Genomic DNA, 20838 nt, shown 5'->3' with positions numbered 1-20838 from the left:
AAAAAAGAATATACCTTCTTCTCACCACCACATGGAACCTTCTCAAAAATCGACCACATACTTGGCAACATATCAAACCTCAGCAGCTACAAAAAAATTGGAATAACTCCATGCATCTTATCAGACCACCATGCTTTAAAATTAGAATTCAACAACAACACAAACTGCAGAAAACCTACAAACTCATGGAAATTGAATAATGCTCAACTGCACCATCCCTGGGTCAAAGAGGAAATAAAAAAGAAATTAAAGACTTCCTCGAATTCAATGAGAATGAAGACACAACATACCCAAACCTATGGGACACTTTGAAAGCAGTGCTACGGGGAAGTTCATAGCGCTAAATGCTCACATGAAGAAACAGGAGAACAGTTATACCAGAGAATTAACATCACAGCTGAAAGCTCTAGAACACAAAGAAGCACACTCCCCCAGGAGGAGTAGACGCCAGGAAATAATCAAATTGAGGGCTGAAATCAATAAAGTAGAAACCAGGAAAACAATACAAAGAATCAACGCAACGAAGAGTTGGTTCTTTGAGAAAATCAACAAGATAGACAAACCTTTGTCCAAACTTACCAAACAGCAGAGAGTGAACACGCAAATTAACAAAATTAGAAATGAAAAGGGGGACATAACAACAGACTCTGAGGAAATCCAGAGAATCATTAGGTCATACTTTGAAAACCTGTACTCCACAAAATTCGAAAATTTAAAGGAAATGGATGACTTCCTGGACAGCTATCAATTGCCAAAACTAAATCAAGAACAGATAAGCAATTTAAATAGACCTATAACCCCTATGGAAATAGAAGCTGTCATCAAAAGTCTCCCAACCAAAAAAAGCCCAGGTCCAGATGGCCTCAGTGCAGAATTCTACCAGAAATTCAAAGAACAGCTTATACCAATTCTTCTCAAAGTGTTCCACACAATAGAAGCAGAAGGGTCTTTGCCAAACTCTTTCTATGAGGCTTCAATAACCTTGATCCCCAAGCCACACAAAGATACAACTAAGAAAGAGAACTTCAGACCAATATCCCTCATGAACATTGATGCAAAAATACTCAATAAAATACTGGCAAATCGGATCCAAGAACACATCAAAACAATCATTCACCACGATCAAGTAGGTTTCATCCCAGGAATGCAGGGATGGTTCAACATACGAAAATCCATCAACGTAATCCACCATATAAACAAGCTGAAAAACAAAAATCACATGATCATCTCACTAGATGCTGAAAAAGCCTTTGACAAAATCCAACACCCCTTCATGATAAAGGTCTTGGAGAGATCTGGGATAACAGGGACATACTTAAACATAATAAAAGCTATATACAGTAAACCAACAGCCAACATCAAACTAAATGGACAGAAACTCAATGCAATTCCTCTAAAATCAGGAACAAAACAAGGCTGTCCACGCTCTCCATACCTTTTCAACATGGTACTTGAAGTCCTAGCTATTGCCATACGACAACAAAGGGGGATCAAGGGGATACAAATTGGGAAGGAAGAGGTCAAACTTTCACTGTTTGCAGACGATATGATAGTTTACATCAATGACCCAAAGAACTCTACCAGGGAACTCTTACAGCTGATTAACACCTTCAGCAAAGTGGCAGGCTACAAGATCAACTCAAGAAAATCAGTAGCCCTACTATATACAGATGATAAAAGGGCTGAAAGAGAAATCAGAGAAACATCACCCTTTACAATTGCCACAAACAACATAAAATACCTTGGGGTAATGCTAACCAAACAAGTGAAAGACCTGTATCGTAAGAACTTTGAATCTTTAAAGAAAGAAATTAAAGAAGCCCTCAGAAAATGGAAAGATCTCCCATGCTCTTGGATAGGTAGGATCAATGTAGTAAAAATGGCAATCCTGCCAAAAGCAATCTACAGATTCAATGCAATCCCCATTAAAATCCCAGCACAGTTCTTCACAGACCTTGAAAGAACAATAATCAATTTTGTATGGAAAAACAAAAGACCCAGGATAGCCAAAACAACCCTGTTCAACAAGGCAACGTCCGGAGGCATCACCATCCCTGACCTCAAGCTCTATTATAGAGCTATAGTCCTGAAAACAGCTTGGTATTGGCACAAAAATAGACAGGTAGACCAATGGAATCGAATTGAAAACCCGGGTATTAACCCACACACGTACGAACATCTGATCTTTGACAAAGAAGCTAAAAATATACAATGGAATAAAGAAAGCATCTTCAACAAATGGTGCTGGCATAATTGGAGACTGGCATGTAGAAGAATGCAGATCGATCCATGTCTATTGCCATGCACAAAACTTAAGTCCAAATGGATCAAAGACCTCAACATAAATCCAGCCACACTGAACCTCTTAGAAGAGAAAGTGGGTGGTACCCTTGAACGAATTGGTACAGGAGACAGCTTCCTGAACATAACACCAGTAGCACAGGCAGTAAGATCAACAATTAATAAATGGGACCTACTGAAACTGAGAAGCTTCTGTAAGGCAAAGGACACAGTCAGCAAGACAAAAAGGCAGCCCACAGAATGGGAAAAATATTCACTAATCCCACATCTGACAGAGGGTTGATCTCCAAAATTTACAAAGAACTCAAGAAGCAAGTCTCCAAAACACCAAAGGCCCCTATTAAAAAGTGGGCTGCAGAACTAAATAGAGAGTTTTCAATAGAGGAGTCTAAAATGGCTGAGAGGCACTTGAGAAAGTGCTCAACATCCTTAGCCATCCAGAAAATGCAAATCAAAACAACTCTCAGATACCATCTCACCCCTGTCAGAATGGCTAAAATCAAAAACACCAATGACAATTTATGCTGGAGAGGATGTGGTGAAAGGGGGACACTCCTCCATTGCTGGTGGGAGTGCCAACTGGTTCAGCCACTTTGGAAATCAGTGTGGAGATTCCTCAGAAAAATGGGAATAAACCTACCACAAGACCCAGCAACTCCACTCTTAGGCATATATCCAAAAGATGCCCATTCATACAACAAAGAGGTCTGTTCCACTATGTTCATAGCAGCTTTATTTGTAATTGCCAGAACGTGGAAGCAACCTAGATGTCCCTCACCTGAAGAGTGGATAGAGAAAATGTGGTACATCTACACAATGGAGTACTATTCAGCAGAAAAAAATAATGGAATCATGAGATTCGCAGGCAAATGGATGACACTAGAAGAAACCATCCTGAGTGAGGTAACCCAGTCACAAAAAGAGAAACATGGCATGTACTCTCTCATATATGGATTTTAGACATAGATCTGGGGAGTGCCAGCCTACAATCCTATGGCCAGAGAGTCTGGGAAACAGAAACTTTATTTAGTGGCTGATCGAAGAAGAGGCAGACTCCCTTGGTTAAGTACTGAGCTGAACTCAAGAAAGCCAGTAACAGAGAGGGAGGACTGATGATCAAAGGGATTAAGACTGGGCTGGTTTAACCCCCAGAAACAGCTGACCAGACAAAGGTTAACTCTTGAATCCCAGGCATCAGCCTGGGAATCCAGCATGGGACTGATCAAGACCCCCTGAATCTGGGTGTCAGTGAAGAGGCCTAGGGAATCTATTGAGCCTTGGGCAGCAGATCAGTACCCATCCCAAGTATACACACGGACTTTGGACTCCAATAGAACAATGTGAGGTGCACTCTCACCCAGAACTCTTGGGAAAGGGTCTAGGCCCTGCCCTATATGAAATGACACACTATGGACACCCCCATGGAGGGCCTCACCCTCCCTGGAGAAATGAGAGGATAAGGGGGGGGGAGGGGAGGGCACGGGAGGAAGGGAGGGAATGGGAGAGGGACCTGGAACTGACTTGTGAAGCAACCTTGATTCTTATCTAAATTTAAACTGGAAAATAAAATTTAAAAAAAAGTCATTAATGAGCTGATGTGGTGGCAGAGACCTTGAATGCCAGCACTCAGGAGGCAGAAGCAGGGGAATCTCTGTGAGTTTAAGGCCAGTCTGGTCTACATAGTGAGTCGACCAAGTCTATATAGTGAAATCCTGCTTCAGATTTAAAAAAAATTAATGAAGAAGTAGAAAGATGGCTTGATGACTAACACTGGCTGGTGTTATCCAAAGGACCCGAGTTTGGTTCCCAGTACCCGCGTCAGCTCACAGCTAACTTTAGTTCCAGCTCCAAGGAATCCATCATCCTCTTCTGCCTCCTCTGGCACATGCGCCTACATGACATGCATCCACATAAGAAGAAGAAGAAGTCTTAAAGAATCATTAGGGAAAAGTAAAGAGATTCATTTTCCTACAGGCACCCTCATGGAAAGACCACCGCTCAGGGTTACCTACACCAGAGCTGAATTTTACAAGGTAGGGGAGGTGTCTGCACTGCAGATGTCACAGTGAAATGTGACACAATGACTGCGGTGTGGCGCTGTGAAACTCTGGAGTGACCGCAAGTCACACATTGAAATCTGGCGTTTGCAGTTTCTCTCGCACTGCCTCTCCTCTTTAATAACTGTCAATTCCACGTTTGTCTCCTGAAGGTAAAAATGGGTTTTAAAACTTCATTCTACATTTTAGAACTTAAGATATTTCAGACTCAATGAACTTAAAACCAAAGGAGACACCCCAGCTTGACTGATAAAATTGAGTGACTTTTGGTTTTAGAGCTGAGAGAAAAACTAAAGATGACTTTGTCCCCTCAAATCATACCATGTGGAAATGTGACTCTCAGACTCCTAAGTGCCTGAGACTGTCTACGGTGTTGATAAAAATAAAGCCTCTACACACTAGATACTCTGATCTAGTCTGGAATGCTGTTGGAAATGTGTACTTAGAAATTACAATTTCATGTGTGTATAAAGTGCATTGTGATCTAATCTCTCTGGTACGCCTATCACCTCCCTTCACCCTACAAGTAAGTGCCTTTCCTACATTCATTTGGGTGTTTGTTTTGCTTTGTGTTTGTCTTGGAACAAACACTGAGTGTAGGAGGGTCACTGTGTGATCGTGATTTTGGAACAATTCCCTAGAACCTGGTGAGTGCCTCAGGGAGTTCACAACTGAAGACAGTGACTAGCCTCCTCCACAATCCACAAGTATCCAGTAGTTCAAAAGCAGAAGAGGGACCCTATGAGCAGCTGCCCCCGTCTGTGACTGACAGGTCATTGTCCAGGCGTGTGTGAACCCACTGCAGGCAGCCACAGCTGCTGTAAGCGCATGACTTCATTGGCTGTCCATTTCCAGAGGGCGGAACTTCTCACCCTACCTTCCGGCTCCTACATTCTTTCTGTCCTCTCTTCTAAGATTCTTCCACTTTTCTGCAATGAGGGAAGATGGACAGCTGTTCAAAGTGCTAAGAATCTAAGAATAAATGATGGCACCCCCCTCCTCCCAAGGCTCAGGAATCTTCAAGAAGGAGGGGTCAAAAGAGTCTAAGAGCCAGAAGCTATTCCACTATAGTGGAAAAGTGGTTTCTGAACACAGGCATATATGACTTGACAGCAGGTATGACATATGACAGCATGCACAAGACCATTCCATGATCAGCCAGACAAAACCCCAGCATGGAGAAGGGTGCCCTGCCCCTAGCTGGGGAGTTAGGTGCAATTGTGCGGCTGCTGGGAGTGGGGAGTTGGTTTTCCTTAGGGACTCTGTGCCTAAGAGGCTGCTGGTGCTCCAGTAGATGGCGCTCCACCCATTCGTTCATATACTGACAGTGTAGCTGGACAATCGGATAGGAGCTCAATAAAAAGACATATATATAGGTATGCAGTAAAAAGGAAATAAAAAAGAGAGAAAATGTGTGAGTTGAGAGCTTGGCCTGACATTTGCACTGTTAATAAGTGTTTTTACAGTCAGTAGCTTCAAACTCTAATGTGTGCCCGATTCAGCCCGAGGGTTTGTTAAAATCAGCTGCCATACTAGTCCAGAAGGGAGCCTCAAGGATATCCCTGGTGATGTGGATGATGCTGGCTGTGGACCACACGTTATTGATTCTATGACTGTTACTGGGTCATATTTAAAGACACTGTAATAAAGCACTTCACATTTCTCTGTCTGCCCTTCATTGCGTAGTCTTCAGTAATTTCTGCAACTTTAATGGAATAATACATTAATCTAAAAGTCAATAAAGAAGTGAGTGTGGTGGCTGAAGCCTCAATCCCAGCAACTGGGAGGCAGACATAGGAAGATCACCATAATTTTGAGGCCAGCCTAGACAGTATAACAAGTTCAAGGCCATCCAGGGCTACATAATGAGACTGTGCCTCAAAAAGCCAAAAACATTAAAAGTGAAAAAATAAGGAGTTGGAAAGATGGCTCAGTGGTTAAGAGCATTGGCTGCTCCTCCAGAGCACCTGGGTTCCATTCCCAGAACCCACCAGAGGCTCACAACCTTCTGTTACTATCAGAAGTGCCAGGGTACTTACTGCCCTCTTCTGTTCACTGCGGGCACTGCACATATGTGGTGCATACTACATGCATGCATGCATGTATATACATACATACATACATACATACATGGTGCACAAACATGGTACACACATACATGCAGGCCACACCTATATATATATATACATAATAAAATGTTTTTAAAAGAAAAAATAAGGACCCAAAAAACAATGTATTAAAATCAGTCTTTTTAAAAAAATATTAGTTATTTCTTATTATTATCTATTACTATAAAATCCTATCAAAATTGTGATTAGATCATAGAGAATAAACAGATTTACTCTTGTCTGTATTATTTTAAAACTTTAAATCATAACTTATAAAAACATAACATGTTACTTATACAGTATTTCTTTTGGCTTTCCGTTGTACATGTCCGGAAGTCTATTGTTTAAACAGTGTGAAAATAACAATTGAAGCTCTTGAAAAATTATTATTTTAGGCATGAATCAGGGGAGTGCCAGCATACAATCCCACTGCCAGAGAGTCTGGGAAACAGAACCTTCATGCAGCGATTGATGGAAGCAGAGGCAGACACCCACAGCTAAACACTGAACTGAACTCCTGGAACCCAGTAACAGAGAGGGAGAACTGATGAGCAAAGGAGTTAAGACTGGGCTGGTTTATCCCACAGAAACAAGGAGGAGCTCTTGGACCCCAGACTGATGGCTGTGTGGAAAGCATAGGACTGACCCAGACCCCCTGAATGTGGGTGTCAGTGAGGAGGCCTAGGTAATCTATGGGACCTTGGGTAATATTTATCCCTGGCATAAAAATAGACTTTGAGTGCCTATCTCACAATGAGGGATGCGCTCTCAGCCTGTACTCTTATGGGAGGGCCTAGGCCCTGCCCTGGATGAAATGACAGACTCTGGAGAGCCACCATGGAGGGCCTCACCCTCCCTGGGAATCGGAGTGGAGATTGGGTGGGGGACTAGGGGGAGAGCGGGGGAGGAGGGGAGGAAGAGGGAGCTGGGATTGACATGTGAAACAAGCTTGTTTCTAACTTAAAATTTAAAAAAATATGTATCCAGATGACTACCAGAACAGTAAAAAAAAAGTACTATTTAGTAGGTTGCTGTTCAGTTAAAAACCTGATTCACATGGGTGGGGGAGAATTGCCCTTACATATACCCCCGTCTACCAGGGCCCATCAGTGCCCGAGGCAAATGAGAGAGCTGGCTCTGAGGTCATAAGAGCAGGAGAGCTGCCCTTGCTCCCCACCAGAGCAGACCCTGTACCTTGCCTGGGCAGCACAGTAGAGCTGCCCCTGTTGGCAGAGGTGTGGATGAGCCTTCCCCGATGTTCTGAGTACGGGAGAGCTGCCCTGAAGCAGAACCAACCCTGAGGATGTGAAAGTTGGACAACTGGCCCCACCCCTTGCTCATGCTGCAAGGGGTGAACTAGCCAGGACAGTGCTGGAGAGCCCACCCTGGTGGCGAGGACAGGGGAGAGCTGATGGGCTGACCACCCCTGCAACTACCCAGGCCCAGAAGCAGGGTTATGTTGGCCCATCCCAACATCCACCCCATCTGTGAGCTACTGGCTCATGGGTGGCGGTCAGTCCCATGGACCAGGGCAACAATGGGATGTCCAGAAAGAGTCCTAATGAGGGCTCAGTGTTGATGTTGCCACAGACACTAGGGGCCTCAGATCAGATCAATAATTCTTTTCAATAAAGTCCTGCATGTAAAAATATACGGATAAAGGGGTTCACTCAGTGATTCACTGTGTCACATCGCAGCCTCTATGGCAAGACTTTCTCCCTTCTTTTTCTTTCTTTCTTTTTCCCCCTCTTTTTCTCTTAAATTCTATTTTGGTTTATTTTGAGGTGGGGAGGGAGATGGGTGGGATAGGGAGGAATGAGGTGAAAGACACAAAGAAGGAAAAACAGAAACTAATGTTATTAAATAAAGGAATCCGTTTTTTCTTGAAAAACAAAAAACCTGGTTCAGCGGTGCAGCCTGCTGGGTGTTCCTGGCATTGCAAAGGAGAAAGTCGAGCTGTCACTGTGTAATATACTTTTATGAAAAATTCTTCACTGGTTATTAAAAACATCCTGTACATGCTTGTCAACAAAGAACATCAAAAACTTTGAGGAGTTCAGTGTTTTCCTAGCTTTGTGGCCTTCCCTGATATGAGATTTTGGACAAGTTGATAAGTAATCAACTTTTGAGTAGAAAATGTTTTTAATTTTTATTTTTATTTTGTTGTTGTTTATTTTATTTATGTTGTGTGTGCACATGTCCACCAAGGCACACGTGTGGAGATCAGAAGACAGGTAAGTTTTGGAATTGATTCTCTCCTCCTTCACAGGTGTTTCAGTCTGAGGACTTCAGTCAACAGGCTTGCTCTAGAGCAATTGCCTTTACCCACTCAGCCATCTCAGTGCCCCTGAGTAGAAAAAATTGAGAGAAATGAAAGGATAGTATTCTGTCCCCTCAAATCATGATGACCCATGTGGTTCTCGAACCTCCACGTGCGTAACACTCAGTGATATTTGTAAGAACATAGTCTCCTAGACTCCTGAAAAACTACCTAAACTTTAGATCTGCCTCTGTACAATGGAGCAACACCAGAATTTCCACCCATAATTTAGATCAATTAAATTCCCACTACAACGCAGGGCTCAGTGTAAGACCATACAGATTTGCATATATACATGTGTATATGTCTGTGTATGTGCATGCACATGCTTGCATACATACAAACAGAAAGACATCATCTTCTGCTCTTGAAGAATTTATCAGGACATGCGTGGACTTCGTGTTAATGTTTCCCTGCATTTTTGTCTTGACAGTTCTGTGCTTCTGTGAATTAAGAAAGAGGGCACTAGAAGAGTCATATAATTTTGTAGGTATTAAATACTGATCATGAAGTAAAGCTTCCTACCTGAATAACTTACTGTTCTAATCCTTACTCATGACAAAACAGGAAAGGAAGTCACATTAAACTCTGATGCCACTGGGCACCAACTATGCTTAGAAACTCATATCGTGAGTCCCTTGTGATCTGCACATTCTCCAGTGGTTTCATGTGTACATGGGAACAGGTTCACTTGTTTTCCGTTCTAGCCTCCCAACCGGTCAATCCAGACTCAAAATTCAGTGATCTACATGAGAGACCAGGCCTTAAAACAAACATTCCAATGAAAGGTAATGGTTAAACTATGCAGGGAAAAAATGGCTTGTTGTGAAGAATAGAATAGAATCAAGTAGAATAATAGTCTGTGGAAATGCTCATGGAATATCAGTTATTATTGGTGGGGGTGGGACACTGTGTATCAAGTTAAAGGTATCCTGAGCATTCCACCTTGCAGATTGCAATGACATAAAATGCCTTTTATGCAGTGGAAGACAATTACTCCTTGCAAGGAGAACTGTACACACACACACACACACACACACACACACACACACACACACACACGAAAAAAATCAATAAACACTAATAAAATGGATTCATCAAAAATCCCCACGTTACCTGGTACATCAAAGGTAGAAGCTCAATTAAAAGATATATTTCCTTGTCATGTTTTTGACAAAGCAATCATCCCAAGCCCTACATACCCATCTGTTGAAGCCTGGTGACTTGGCAGAAGGAATTGGGGGAGTTCCAGTCCAGATGTGCACAGGAGAGATGAACTACCACGTTTTCAGATGTATCAGCTCTGTCAGTCTCCTATGGTGGCTTATCAAAATCCCACCCCATCAACATTCTTAAAATAAAGTTGTGCTAGGACTTGGATGAGGCTCTGGTGAAGAGAGAAGCAATGAGGACTCAATGTATTGAGTAATTAATAAAGGAATTAGAAAGGTTCTGTTAATGGTTAAGGGTTCTCCCTTTGAACAATCCTGCATAGTCATCCAGTAATGTGGACTGAGCATCATAGATCAGATGGCAGATCTTTCTTGCATTTAATTAACACAGGGTGGATTTTCCCTTTGCTGACTCAGTGAAGTCTATAAGAAATAAATGGCACCATCTCTCTTCTAGGATCAATAGAAATGTTATTGGCATGTTTTATTTTTAAGTCAAGAACCTATGATGGAAATATCATTAGGACTAGCACTAATGAGCAATCTGGGAACGCGTGTGAAAAGAGTGATGCTCAAGAACTATTAGTGAGTGAAAAAAGTTTGATTTGAAAAATGATTTTAATCTGCTGAAAATACTTTAGGGAACATTCATCATTTCCTCTTGCTATGAATTTTAAGTACATGCCCCAAACACCTACTTCAGAACGAGTGTAACACAGAGACATGGTATGTAGGGTAGTGTGATGCACTCTCGGCCAGAGGAACAGCTTACTCAACCTCAGTGAGAACTAGGGTGTGCCATGTTCTTCCAATGCCATCTAGTGGAGGGCTCAAGTGATTTTTATTATCTGAGTTTGTGTGGAAAATCAGCAATCTCTCTTTCCAACTTTTAATTCATAAAGCATTATACCTAGTAAATGGTACGTATCAAGTCACACATTCAAAATAAACTAAACCCAAGGAGGTAAAGTACAAACCATGTTGAATGTCAAAGACAACTTTATGACAGGGTATGCTCATTTCCAGCTCACGCCACTAATGATGTGACAAATCACAAGGTCATCACCAGTATCACTAAGGCATTCTATTATGGTGTCATTCTATTATGACACATCCTGATTTAGTCAAGAAAGAACATTCTTAAGGACAGAATTATGGACTTTAACATATAATATCTTACACATTGATGTCTGTCTTCCTTCCCTGACTCATCCATCCCCTTCTTTACAGGAAGAAAAGCCCCTCTTTCGCATGTCACCTGATCGACTCTGAGGCTGCCTTGTGAGTCAGCCTGCATATGGCATAGGCTCACTCCAGCGGGACTAACTGGTCCTCCCAACATGGGAGCACCTTGTTCCTACATCTCTGCTACTCCATCAAATCCTACTGTAGCACCCAGAGATTACTGGGCTGGTTAAGGGCTGTTTGAGTCTCTTAGAGCTGCTTCATGTTCAGACTCCCCATAATTATCAGTGCAACAGAACCCTATCAGATAGCATCCTGCTTCCTTGTTCTATTTGCCCTGGGTCTGATTGGACTGAACGCCCCCTGAAGACAGAGGAGGTATTTAATCTTGAGAGAGAGCAAACACCCATGTGTGTGCACACATGCCTGCTCATGGTTGCATGTGTGCCTTTCTGTGGAGGTCAGGGGTCAACCTCTGCAGCTGTATCTCAGGAGCTGTGCTTTTTGTTTGTTTGTTTTGTTTTGTTTTCGAGACAAGGTGTCTCACTGTCCTGGGCCTCTTCAAGCAGCTTAGTTGAGGAGGCCTATGAACCCCAGATCTTCCTGGCTCTGCCTCCCCTGCACTGGGGTTATAAACATGTACCACCACACCCACGTGCCACCACGCCCAGATTTTTATGACAGGCTAGGGATTGAACTCGGGTCCTCAGGCTTACACAGAAAGCACTTTGCCATCTGAGCTATGTGTTGGTCCTAAAGTAGAGCCCTAGTAAACTCTGGTTAACTGAAGGAAATACCTGTTACCTATATATCCTTCATTATATTTTTCTTTCACATCTACTCAGGTATATGGCTTCCTCTTTCCTGCATGCCAGAACTATCAGACCTATTTTACAGAGCATTGTGTTCTTACAGTCTTCGTTACTCAGCTTCCCTTGAGTTGCCCTGGAAAGTGAACTTCGGAGTAGAGTGAGGTGATCAGACCTCACTGAAGAGAGAAACTGAAACTGAGTGTGTCCCACCCAGGGAGGAGCATGGGGTGGGGTTAGGGGCAGATGAACAGGTCATATCCCAGCTGCAGGAGTCACAAGGTCCGTGTATCCACACAGGGAGGAGCAGGAGGGAGGGGCAGATGAACTTGTCATATCCCAGCTGCTGGAGTCTGAAGGTGTGTCACAGTCATACTCTAAATCAAGGTGATCTTACAATCGCAGCATCCTCAGTATCTTCTCCTTCATTTCCCAGTTGCAGACAGACAACAGTCTCTGGCATCTGTCCCCTGCCCAGCAAACCGAGAAAACAACAGTGCTATTGAAGGCTAACTTGCCATTTTTTCATGGTTGTGGGTTTTATTTTCTCAAACTGTCCATTGTTCAGACTAAGAGTATAGGACTCAATGTGCAAAACGCACTTGAGATCTATAGAGTGTGTGTTAGGTCACAGCTGATGAGTGATATGGCCAGAGGACCCCAGTTAAGACTTGTTTTGGAGAACCACAGACAAGGGAGATGTGTCCAGCATCCTGACGCCTGCTTGTATTTTCAGTGAGTCCAAGTCAAAAACTTCACAGTCTGCTTTCTCTCTCCCATCACATCCAACATCCAACTGTCTGTCTTGCTGGTTTGGGGGCAGATTCCGTCAAATAATGGCTAATAGCTTCCCTTCCCACTATTCAACTCACCAACCTAACCAAAACTACTATCATTCAAATAAGAACAAGGGCAAAAGCCTCTGACCTGGTCAGAGGTTAGATGGATTGACTTTATTAGGCCAGAAGGACAGAGAGGAAGGTTAAAGCCATATGTTGCAGATATTGCTATAAACCTCTGGGGTCATGATCTATTAAAGCAATGGAATACGCAGATTAACATTCCTCCTGTATCAGCTAGGAATTATAGACAAGCTCTTAGTGGTAGAAAGAATATAGTAAGGCAGTGCAGAAAACAGATGCCAAATGTACAGGGTGTACAGAAGCAGGATGCTAGTGCCAAACCTACAGAGCAACCAAAAGCTCTACCCTTAAAATGGCTGACAGATGAACCCGTCTGGGTGGGTCAATGGCCTATGACATCTGAGAAGTTAGAGGCTTTGGAGAAGTTCGTTCAGGAACAGCTGATGCTGGACATATTGAGGAATCAACTAGTGCATGGAATTCACCTGTTTTTGTTGTCAAGAAGTCTGATAAGTGGAGAATGGTTACTGATCTTAGAGCCATCAACAAGGTAATTCAGCCTATGGGGTCTCTACAACCTGGGATGCCGTTACCTTCTCTAATTCCTAAGGATTGGCCAATTATAGTTATAGACTTAAAAGATTGCTTCTTCACTATACCGTTACAAGAAAATGACAGAGAAAAGTTCGCCTTCACGGTACCTACCTATAATAATTCCCGTCCGGTACAGAGATTCCAGTGGAAGGTACTACCTCAAGGTATGTTAAACAGCCCAACTTTGTGTCAATATTTTGTGAACAAACCTCTAGAAATAATTCCTAAAAGATTTCCACATTCGTTAATATATCATTATATGGATGACATATTACTGTCTGATTCAAATAAGGATACTTTGGAAAAGATGTTTGAAGCAGTAAAGGAAACTTTGCCTCGCTGGGGATTACAAATTGCCCCAGAAAAAATACAAAGAGGAGAACCTATTAACTATTTAGGTTATAAAATAGACGCTCAGAAAATTAGACCACAGAAAGCCACGTGGCAAGGTTGCCAACATGAAAACAGAAAGAAAAGGGGAATTAGAAAGACAAGATGTATTGAGCTACTGTGGTGGTCCTAATTTTTACATATGTCCAGCAGAAAGGCAGAAGAATTCCACTACACAGGAGACAGTAGTCCAATTGAATCTTCAACCAATGTCCCTACTGGAGCCAGCATTGTGCCTATATGGTTACATTTTGAAGAAGATCTTTTCAATCACGGTTGAACAGAGAGCTGGTAGCGTCAAATGGAAGGACACCAAGACAGTGTTCAAAGTACCCTTTGAATTTTCCATGACGTTTTCTGTAATCTAGTTCAGGGTGGCTATTTCTAGTGGTGCAGGGGCCCAAGAAGTGGACCGAAGGTGGTTAGGAGTCAAAGTCTGAGGTGGCTAAATGTGGATGTATCTATTATCATGTGTCTGGTCAAGGATCACAAATGTGAAAGAGAGAAATGAAGCAACAGACCAAGTGCAGCCACGGGTAGGGCTGGGTTTGTCCACGTAGATTGCTGTTGGCTAGCTGCCATTCTTGTTACCATGTACACACAGGCCCTCTCTGTCTCACACATAAACCTTCAACAAGCTTTGGTTTATTCTTCACATCTCTTATGCTTTACACTGACTCCTGGCCTAATTTGAATATAATTAATGTTCCGTGTAAACATAGCAGAGTGTGGTTTAGTGGGAGCTAAACATTGTATTGTTGGTTTGATCATTTTTTTAAGAAAAGAATGTAAAATTATAAGTATAGAATTCGGTTCAAAAAGAATATTTATTAAGGCTAAGAAATAGACACAAGGTGTTGCAGAGCCTTGGAAATCTGGGGCCTTTCTCTGACACATCTTTAGACAGTTTACCTGAAATGCTTGCGGGGAATGCAGCCTTCTTACTCTGCCCATTTCAAGGACTCCCTACCTCCACAGATGCTCACTCAACAAGGGATTGACCTGAAGCACTATTTCATTATGCCTCCTGCATCACAACGAGCATCCTCAGCTGGCTTCAGTCTTCTTCCCTGTCTCCCAGGTAAGGAAACGAGAAGAAAACACTACCATATGTCCTCCCTTGTACAGGTTCACTATAAAGTCTCCATGTATTCTCCTCGAACAGGCCATAGACTGGGGAATAGAACAACTGAAAACTGAGCTGCAGGAAAGTCCTAGAGAAGGTAGCCATCCTAGGCAAGAGTGCCTGGGGCTGACTAGCACAGTGTCAAGTCCCTGACCTGTCTGTCATACAATGTTCCTTACCCTGGTGTCACCTAAGGGCAAATGGTGCATCAGGGAGGACTCTGGTCTCTGGGATTTCTTCCATTGCTCCATACACACTCAGCTCTGCCTCGTGCCCCAGGAAAATGATCAGGATAAAGGCATTCCAGATGGCTCCCTTCCTGACCATGGCTGACTCCTGCCACTGTGAGACACCAGCAGGACAGATCCTTCTGTTGGCTCTCTGGTGTTGGCTGTGACCTCTGATTATACCGCCGCCTCCACCAGCATCTGGATACAGATTTCCTTGATCATCGAGTCTGGAGTGTAGTGATGACTGCCCAGCGGTCCTGTTGTAAGTGGTCAGGGAAGTCAGGGTGCTTGCCTATGTTACCCAAAGAGATGTTAGTGTGGATGCTAAGGCTCTGTAACTCATTTTGAATCTATTTCTTATCCTTAATAGATATCCTTTATCACTGTTTTGTGTGTACATGTGAGTGGTGGGTTGTGCATGCCACAGTACAGCTGTGGAGGTCTGAGACAACTTGCAGGGATTAGTTCTCTCCTTCTATCACATGGGTCCCAAGATTGAACTTGGGTTCTCAGACCTGGCAACAAGCACCTTTACTGCTGAGCCACTTCTCAGGCCCTTGTATCTGACTTTATATTTATAATTTTATAATCTTTGTCTAAGAGATGGGACTGCACTATGTTTTGATGGTTTCTTTTAAACATGGTTCACATTGGTAAACTATTTGCTTTACAAATTTGTATTAAACTCTCCTCATGTTCCTCAATTTTAATAATCATTTAGTTTCTGCTTAGGCATTATTTTTAATTAGGTATGTGCAGGGAATGCATAGGTCAGTGTTGGGACCCACAAGTTCCAGTATATGGTGTCGGATCCCCTGGAAATGAGTTATAGGCAGTTGTGAACTGTCTGATACACACTGAGAACTAACTTCGGGTCCTCTGCAAGACCAGTAAGTGTTCTTAACCTCTAGAGCCATCACTCTGGTCCTTTGGATGTTAACTTACATCATAGAATTATTCACAAGAGGATAGGCCTTCAGGGACTCCTGCAGGAGGCCCCAAAATAAATAAGAAGTAAAGAAAAGTTAAAAACGTTAGATAATGTTGAGCATGCCAGTCAATTTGTTGTGACATATTGGTGGCCATAAAAAAGTATTTCTGGTTATTTTCCCTCTTGGAAGGTAGTATTAACTGGTAAGTATCCCTCAAACAAAATATGGAGAATGTAGTATCCTATGTATAAAGACTCAAGTTCATATTAAGTTACAGCTCCTCTAGTCAGAAAGGAATTTGTACAAAAGAGCATCTATTATTAGTAAGTCCAGTTATCAAGCATTGTCTACTCAAATGCTTGCAGGGTATGGCTTTACCATAGCCTATTTTGTTACCAAGCATACCTAGCTGTTGAGCAACATTTGCCCCCTCTAACTTGCCTTTGTCTGCTACCTTTCTTCTGAACAAGTACAGGCAGATTTTGTTTGTTTCTTCCTTACGGTGGACCAGCAGACACCAAGTCACCATAACTCTATCTATAAAGGCACTGTTAGCATTTTGTTCCCTGCCCTGGTGTCTTGGATGACCTGATTCATTGAAGTTGCCAGGTGACTAGTGTCCAAAAGTAACTGGACTCCTGCTTGATGGGACCATGAAGCACTCAGCTGGGTTTGCACATCATCCCTCTCTCTTCAAGAAAAAAAAAGCTCTCTCTTACTTCTGGGACACATTTAAAATTAATCCATTTCTTCACACCCCCAGCTGCTGCCTCCTGTAAGTAGGCTAAAATTATCTCCCCTTCTCACATCACTTCCTGTTTCAAATGCCTCTTTTATAGTTCCCTGTGGATTTTTTTTCATCAGATTCCAGGTTTTTGATCTGTTATTGGCTGGCCCCAATCATTCTTTTTATTGCTTCCTGGTACTTTGTTCACTTTTCTCTTCCACAGCTTTGAACCCTGCCACCTCTACTGAAACTCCTACTGATTTCACACCAAACCTGGTTTGACATATCCAACCATTTTTACCCTTTCCTCAATTAGAAATTCCTTTTATATAACCACCTCATGTCTCAAACTTGTAAGAAACACAGCACAAATGATCTTCCCTCCTTCAACATCCATGCACACCCCCACTACGGTGCTTTGAACACATTTCAACATCCATGTATGCCCCCATTACAGTATCTTAATCACATTTTCCTTTAAAAATTGTTAGAGAAATTTATATGTGATTACTATATTTATATCATTTTGATGATGTTTTCTTAGTTGAATACTGGTGTGAAGAACAAGCTATTAGAACCCAAATCATATCTTAGAATACATCATGAACTGTGGAGACCTTCACATAAATGACGTGGTTTTTGGAGTAGCATAGAAATGCCACTTATACTGGCTAACTGTCATTCTACTGAAAGATGAGTCATATGAACCATTCAGATTAGCTATACACTCTCTTCTGGCCTTTGGGGGAGTCTGCTGCACACACATGGTGCACATAAACTCAAACATACCTCAAGGCATTCACTGTGAGGAGTACTCCCCCATGTCTCCAGATGTTGAAGGATGGGACTGAGCTAAATACTTAACTCTGGGCATCTGAGTCTATGGCTATGTGTAGCTCTGGACACAAGCCAAGTTTTTAAAAACATCCAGAGATAGGAAGTTTGATACACAGAGTCACAATGTCTGTCTACCAGAACTCTCAGGCATGTAAATACAATATTTTTATTGAATGATCTCAAAGTCCTCTGCAGATATTATCTTTATAATTCTCCTAACAGTTCCTTTAGGTATGAAGAAACCAGAAGGGATTGATTAACACTGCATGTTTTTGAAGAGCCGACCTTTAATGGTGGTAGCAGGCCCATATTCTTAAGGTTATTTCTCTAGACAGGTGGATGGTCTGCCTGAAGTCAAGGTCATGCATTAAGGTACTGGCATGCTAAGAAAAAAAACCCTAGTTTAATGATCTACTCATGAGATCTGGCTATTTTCCATGTGTACAAAGTCAGTCCCAAGACACAGAAGAGTTAGACTAAAACTGTCTACGTAAACTCAGAGTGTTCTATGGAAACACTTTCTGAAGGAAGGGTCAGGCACAGAGAATATGAATGCCAGTCATGTGGTAATGACCCCTTGGGCCCCACCGTTCCTCTGTGTCACAAAAGAAGACTAGGTTGACCAGTAAACTTTAAAGGATTTGTTCCCTGTCTCAAAATGTCCCTCAGTTCCTGCTCGACTTGCTGGCCCCTTACAGATATTCTAATATGCAGTTACTCACATTGCTACACACCTTCTTCTGGAATTAAAAACCAAAAGGAGCCCATGAGTTTGCGCTAATGATCCTCTTTCATTCACAAATCAGTGGGGGTGTGGTGAGAGCCATGCGAGACTGAAACCAGTAGAAACAGCCTTCCCAGTCTACACAATTACCCCGTGGGAAACCCTTCTGACAGACAATCCTGAGGAGATTTTTCTTCTCAGAGTCGTTTGATGAACACTTTTCCAGTTTTCCACATCTGCCAATGTTATGGTCTTTCCTTCCTCTTTCTCTCTCCTTTCATTCCTTCTTTTCCTTCCTCCTCCTCCTCTTTTTTCTCATATATGTCTTAGAAATATCCCATCTTGCTTGACTCTATCCTCTCTGCTTCAGAGCAGGGTTTCCTGATAAGAGCTTGTCCACTCACAATCTCTTTAGGCCCAATTAGTTTTTACACAGCTATGGGTATGCACCAATATATAACCGGTGTGCAAATTAAGTGTTTACTGAACTAACCTTAAAATAACTCACCGGAATCTATATAATTTCACCATTTGTTAAAGATAAAGGAAAATTTACATACTAGTGAGATGGCATACTTGTCTTAATAGTTGATAACTGCAAGAGCTAGAGCATCTTCAATGTTTTTCAGAGTTGATCAATATTTGCTATTCAAATTCAGTAATGAATGCTACTTCACATAAGTATGTACTACAGTAGTAGAAGCATGCTTAGGGCCACTGTAGAGATTATTGGAAATTCCGTCCTAATACGAAACCAAAACTCACTGCATATCTTTTTATAAAACTCAAGTCGACTACTCAAGTGCAGATTTTTAGAATATGTCCTAGCTTGTAACAAGCTGAAGATAAGCAGCAAGAAAATATTAGAAATTTTTGTTTCTTATAATTAATACACAGTGTTCTACAAAAACAGAAAACTATTGTGTACACAACAAAAGCACTGTAATCAATAGTATACAACAGCCTTTAATCTGCCCCATGCTGTGTTAGGCAGAGTTCATTGATGTTGGCATGCATAGTGTAACAAAACGTCCGAGCCAGGGTTACAGTCAAGGTGAGCCTCGCAACCCCAGGCAAACGCTTCCAGACACATCTGCAATTCATTACCCATTTAAGCAGTTTTCCCTCCTCCTACTTCTCCTCCCTCCCTCCCTCCCTCCCTCCCTCCCCCCTCCCTCCCTCCCTCCCTCCCTCCCTCCCTCCCTCTCTCTCTCCCTCCCTCCCTCCCTCCCTCCCTCCCTCCCTCCCTCCCTCTCCCTCTCTCTCTCTCTCTCTCTCTCCCTCCCTCTCTCCCTCCCTCCCTCCCTCCCTCCCTCTCTCTCTCTCTCTCTCTCTCTCTCTCTCTCTCTCTCTCTCTCTCTCTGTCTCTCCTCTCTCTGTCTCTCCTCTCTCCTCTCTCTCTCTCTCTCCCTCCCTCCCTCCCTCCCTCCCTCCCTCCCTCCCTCCCTCCCTCCCTCTCTCCCTCTCTCCCTCTCTCTCTCTCTCTCTCTCTCTCTCTCTGTCTCTCCTCTCTCCTCTCTCTCTCTCTCTCTCTTGTCAGAGTCTCATGTAGCCTAGGGTGGCCTCAAACTTGCTATATAGGCCAGGATGACTTGGGGCTCCCAATGCTCCTGCCTCCACCTCCCAGTTGTTGAGATTACAGGCATACACTATCATGGCCAGAACACATGTGATTTTGTGTAAAGAGAAGCCTTCCTGCCATCCTGGTTCCAGGCCACATCAGTTCCAAATAAACACACAGGAGGCTATATTAATTATGAAGCTGTTGGCCTTGCTTGTTTCTTACTGGCTAGCTCTGACTTAAGTATTTATCCCATAATTGCTAATCTAAGTATTTCTCTTACCGGAGAGGTTTCCGGGCTTCCTACCCCATGGCGTTACATCTCAACTCCCTGTGTTTCTCCTTCCCAGAATCCTCCTGGACTCCTAGTCCCACCTATCTTGGTTCCCTATTGGCCAACAGTGCTTTATTGACATATACACAGGACTTCCCACATCAATTTTGAATTAATTTTTGTTTATTGAGTGTTCAGAAACATTTTGCCGTTAAATTTTCTGCAATCCCCACATGCAGTTAATGCGATCCATATAGGGTTGTGACCCACAGTTGAAGAATCTGTGTGCTAGACTTCAAAGCTTCCACTTTAGTGTGTCCTAGGATTCCCAGTGCATGCCCACAATGAGTCTGAATTTACCATCCTCTTTTTGCGACGTTTTCCCTTGAAGCCACACTTCGTTAGTCATTTGTCTACTCCCCTGTTGGCTTTTTACTAGCCCTCTTCTGCCTGATCAACTTCTTCACAGTTTTTCCCTTAGTGCCCTGTGAAACGTCGTAAGAGCTTTCCACACCTAGCGATGACTCCCGTTAACAGTGTGTGTATCTCCATAGCACTGCAGGGACACTTTGGGGAGTCCTGAGGTTGGTCAAAGGGTAAAGGAGAGGGGCGTGTGGAAAAGAGCCAC

Source organism: Mesocricetus auratus, unplaced genomic scaffold, assembly GCF_017639785.1.
Source record: "Mesocricetus auratus isolate SY011 unplaced genomic scaffold, BCM_Maur_2.0 Super-Scaffold_100010, whole genome shotgun sequence".
Lineage (NCBI taxonomy): Eukaryota > Metazoa > Chordata > Mammalia > Rodentia > Cricetidae > Mesocricetus > Mesocricetus auratus.
Note: the sequence above shows the minus strand (reverse complement) of the source record.